Source organism: Momordica charantia (genome assembly GCF_013281855.1).
Source record: "Momordica charantia cultivar OHB3-1 chromosome 4 unlocalized genomic scaffold, Mcharantia_2.0 BLBB01000004.1, whole genome shotgun sequence".
Lineage (NCBI taxonomy): Eukaryota > Viridiplantae > Streptophyta > Magnoliopsida > Cucurbitales > Cucurbitaceae > Momordica > Momordica charantia.
In genome coordinates, this window is record NW_028275162.1 from 11,261,234 (window position 1) to 11,266,586 (window position 5,353).

General features: G+C 32.3%; 1 pseudogene; it reads left to right on the forward strand.

Moving 5' to 3' along the window:
• Positions 1-233: 233 nt before the first annotated feature.
• Positions 234-5,082, forward strand: LOC148211797 (zinc finger BED domain-containing protein RICESLEEPER 2-like; annotated as a pseudogene).
• The last annotated feature ends 271 nt before the right edge of the window (positions 5,083-5,353 follow it).

The window sequence follows — 5,353 nt, forward strand, 5'->3', positions numbered from 1 at the left end:
TTAATTTTATAATATTTGTACATAATTTGATGGCAATGTTGACATTTCTCTCTCTAAAATTAGGGGTGTAACAGACCGAACTGAACCGAAACTGATCCAAATCGAAAATTTTCGGTTCGGTTCGTTCGGTTTTGATTTAACCTAAAAAACTAAGTGTTCCTCTCGATCAGTCCCTCACCCTCCACGCCCTCGTAAGGCCGTAACCCACCCCCTTTCTCCCTGTGAAATGTGCGATGGCGACCATCCCGATCGGCGACTGTGACCATCCCGATCGGCAATGGCGACGACGACAAATAATGACCAACGACATGATGCTCTTGAACGAACTACATTTTCAGTGTACTTTTGAACGACAACGTGGTGCTCTTGAACGACATGCAAGGTTAGAGTTGATTGTTTCCTATTTAGTTTTATGATTGTTTGGTTTAAACCCAAATTGTGTTTGGTTTATACCCAATTCGTGTTATATTGTTATCGCTGTTCTTAGTGATTCGAGGCTTATGGGTAATTTCTTTTTGGTTTATATTCTACCCAATTTGTGTCATCATTGTTCTTGGTTCATTGAGGCTTATGGGTGTTGGGCCAATTCCTTTTCGAGATAGTCACCAAAACCAAAACAGAAATGATTTTTTGAGATTAAGGGGACTTTTGAATACCCAATGTTAAAAGATATCAGATTTAACAAATGTGCTTGAAGTTTATATGAAAATTAGAATGGTATTGTCCTGATAATGTGATTGAATAGAGTAGTAGATAGATAAAATAAGAGTTGAGAGATGTGTACTGTCTTTTCTGTGGACTCTAATTTGATTTTGTGAAGCTAAGAGTGGAATTCAAAAGATCATTTGGTGTTATATTGGAAGGATTCTTGCTTTTTGGAGAATAATTGCATTGCATTACATATTGTGGTGGATAAGTTAGTTTGGATTTGATATCATCATGAATGGAAATTGCTGTCTTATCTTGCTGCACTTTGAAATGGTTTGAAATTTGTGTTTGTTTTTGGAAACTTCATAATTTTCCTTCTGAAAACTAAGTTTGAAGGCTCTTGTAGTGGTGTTAGCTTTACTTTATTTCCATTATTCTTGTAATGGTTCTCCAACAAGCATACTCTTTTTAAGTCTAAGTTGCTCCCCATTTCAAATAAATTTATGGTTGGTGTTTGAAATGAATAGAAACTCAAGTGAAGTAGGAGAAGAAGTTCATCATAAACCAATGTGTGATTTTGAAATAGGTTCACCAAATTCGAATGAGAGGATATCATGTGATGGCTTCACATGACCCATGTGGCAAAAAAACACAAATAATCTTAATTTTATCTAAGTGTGGAGTGTGTCATTCTACCATTACCTTTCTGTTCTTTACAGCCAAACCAAATGCAAAAGAAAATTATAAAAAATGTATTGGTTTTGCTTCTACTTCTTATCCAAGAACCAAGTCAAAAGTTATGAGATCAATGTTCCTTTCCCTCCCCCTTTTAGGTTACTCTACAACTTTTGCTTCAAATTGGTTTACATTTATGATGTATTTGCTTTGGTTGTTTACTCGATGAGATTGGACAATGTTGATGTGGTTTGCTTGTTTACTCGATGAGATTAAACGATGTTGATGTGGTTTGCTTTGATTTATTTTGATGTTGGTGTGAATGGGTTGAGTCTCTTTTGTTTGATTTTATTTAGAAGGTTTAATTTTATCTTATTAATTCACAGGATGATTTCGTCTGAGTTTTCTAAAACAAGTCATTCTAGTCAAACTCTTCCATCGGGTGACTTTGATAATCCTAACCTTACTGCTAGTAGTAAAGTAAGATTGATTGGTAAAAGAAAACACTCTAAAGGTGGTTCAAATGTATGGGAACATTTTGTTAGAGTAGAAGGATGTGATATTGAATTTCCTAGGGCTGCTTGTAAATATTGTGGAACTACATATGCATGTGATTCTAAAAGGAATGGGATGACAAATTTGAAAAAACACTTAGAGAAACGTAAGAAGTACAATGAGGATTGTGTTGAAGGAGGGGGGGATTCTGAAACAAATTTGTTAGCTACGTCGTTTACTCAAGAGAATTGTAGAACCATGCTTGCTTGTATGGTCATATTGGATGAATTGTCATTTAAGTTTTTCGAAAGTGAAGGATTTCATAAATTTTGCAAGGCATTGAATCCTAAGTTTATAATTCCATCACGAATCACTGTTGAAAAAGAAGTTAAAAAGTGCTTTAAGTCAAAGTGGTCAACAAGTTCGTTTAACGACTGATACTTGGACTTCAGTCCAAAATATTAATTATATGGTCATAAGAGCTCATTTCATTAATGGTGATTGGAACTTACACAAAAGAATTTTAAACTTTTGTCAATAGCTAATCACAAAGGAGATACATAGGAAGAGCAATTGAAAAATGCTTGCAAAGTTGGGACATTGACAAAATTTTTACTGTGACTGTTGATAATGCTAGCTCAAATGATGGAGCAATGACATATTTGACTAGAAAGCTTAACGAGAGAAACGTGTTGGTGTTAGATGGTGAATTTCTCCATGTTGGATGTTGTGCTCATATCTTAAATTTGATTGTTGGTTATGCTTTAAAGGATTTGCATGTATCTATCCTTCGTATTAGAAATGTTGTAAAGTATGTTATCTTACAAGATTGCAAATATTTAAAGATTTTGCTAAAGAAGATAGCATTTCAACAAAAAGTTGTCTGACTATGGATGTCCCAACACGACGGAATTCAACATTCACTATGTTGGATGGAGCAATTAAGTTCCAAAAGACTTTTGAAAGATTAGAGGATCATGACCGAAATTATATTGTAGAAGGTGACGGACCAACTAATGAAGATTGGAATAATGCTAGAGTATTCGTAGGGTTATTGAAAATATTTTCAGATGTGACTCTAAAATTTTCAACATCCATATCTGTGACTTCGAATATATTCTTCCATGAAGTGTGTTTGGTTCAGGAAACAATTTGTGAATACTCTTTGTATAAAAATGACTTGTTGAGTAAAATGGCATTAAGCATGCAAACAAAATTTAACAAGTATTGGGGTGTAACTACAAGTGAGAAGATCAACTTATTGTTATACGTTGCAGTAGTTTTTGACCCTAGATATAAGTTAAATTATGTGAGTTATTGCTTTCGTGAATTTCTGGAAGAAGAAAGTGCAAATTTGTGGAAAAATAAGGTTGAAGCAACATTACGTCGATTTTGTGATGACTATTATACAAGAATGTCACTGCCAAAGGAATATCACTCCCAAACACAATCGAAACTCGTAGAAGCATCAAATGGTCAAGGTGAAATACCATCTACTTCTTCTAGTGCATCTGGTGGAATTGGAATTTATAAGGTATGTGTTGTTGTTCATGATAGATATAAACATGTTGTTCATGATAGATATAAACAGAGTAATAAAAATGATCCATATGATGGAAAAACAGAAGTCACTCGTTATCTAGATGAGACTTGTGCTGAAGATGAAATTTTTGATTTATTAAACTAGTGGAAGGTGAATTATAGTCAATTTAAGGTTATTAACCAAGTAGCTACGGACATCTACAACATTCCTATATCTACTGTTCCATCTGAGTCAGCTTTTAGTACTGGAAGACGAGTGTTGGATTCGTTTAGGAGTTCATTAACTCCTCAAGCTACAGAGGCACTCATTTGTGATCAAAATTGGCTTCAATCTAAACCTTTTCATGACATGTGTGAAGAAATCGATGGAGCATAAGAAATTGATGAAGGTAAGAAGTCACGTCATTATAATATTTGTTTGAAAATTTTGTTTATTTTATTTTATGAATTTTGATAAACTAATTGTTTTCCTTTCTTATTTAGAATACTCAAGCATACTTAAGGAGATCGATTACGGTTTTAACTTGTACTCTCAAATATTGTTTATCTCTATTTCATTAATAATTTATTTTATACTAGATATTAAGTAACAATTCTTGTTCTTTTGTAGAGTTCTGAAGTCTAGAGATGGAACTGGAGTCATGATAGAAGTCGAGATTGAACTTGTTACATTTGTAGTTTTTATTAGAATTTTGTAAATCTCATTATTGGAATATTTGTTTACTTAAAAAGATATTTAGAATCTTGTTTCTTTCAACTTCTAGACACTATCTTCCAAACTTCAAGAATAGATGTTATTTACGTGATCACGTATTTTAATCACATGTAATGTTAGGTTTGTTAGAACATAATTTAAAATTTACATTTAGGAAGGAAGGAAAAAAAAAACCCCAAACCGGTTCGGTTCGGTTCTTGCCTCTATTTAACCGAACCGATTTCGGTTCTTTTTCTCTGACCGAAAACCGAACCAAACCGCCAGATTTTCACCCCTATCTAAAATTATACTATTTTTCTCCCCCTCTCTCTTTCTCTCTCACAAAATACACTACCCATCCACATTTCTCCATCTCTCTCCAAATTACATCATTCATTCACATTCCTCCATTTCTATTTACTATTATCTCTCTAAAAAATTACACTGATTTATCTCAAAATTACTCTTCAAGTTTTCATTTCCTTTCATCGCACCCATACATATTCTCCCATCTCTCTACTATTTTTTAAAATTTACTTTTTCCATAAATTATTGATTAAGTGTTAATTGTTTTTAATATTTAATAATGACAAAAGTTAGAATATAAATAGTTTGTCTTGAAAAATGAATATGAAGAATTGGAATATGTAAAGTTTGGTGTCTTTATTTATAAAAATAAGTTTACAAAATTATGAGTTATTTTAATAATTACTCGGGAAACTTCAAAAGTTTTGTAACTTAATCTCCTACAACAATATTATAAAATAACTTTTTCTTTCTCTTACTCCCAACTTTTTCTCATGAAAACTCAATCTTCTATTATTTTCAAGGATCTTTTTCTCTTTTAGTAAATGTCATTTAAGAATCAATAGGAAATGAAACAGCAAGACTAAGTGAATTACATTATTGTATTGTAGAAGGGTGTCAATGGCGACATTGAATTGCTAAAAAGGAGGGGAGCCAACATGAAGGAGGTGGAACATGTGAGAGTGAAAGAAGATGAATGTGGAACACGTGAGAGCGAATGAAGAGAAAATAATGTGCATGTAAGGTTTAGTGTTTCTTTTATGCATCTAAGGTTTTTGAATTATTGGATAGTAAAATTAGAAAAATCTAAAGAAAAACTCAATAAAGTTCTTTAGATTTTTCTAATTTGTATTATTTTAATAAATATATTTAATTTAGATGATTTTGTAAGTGACATTTTAATTTAATCAATAATATATCTTGACAATCATAAACGTCTAATTTAATCTTAAAATAAATCTTCACTAGTAGAAATTTGATTTATTGAGACGT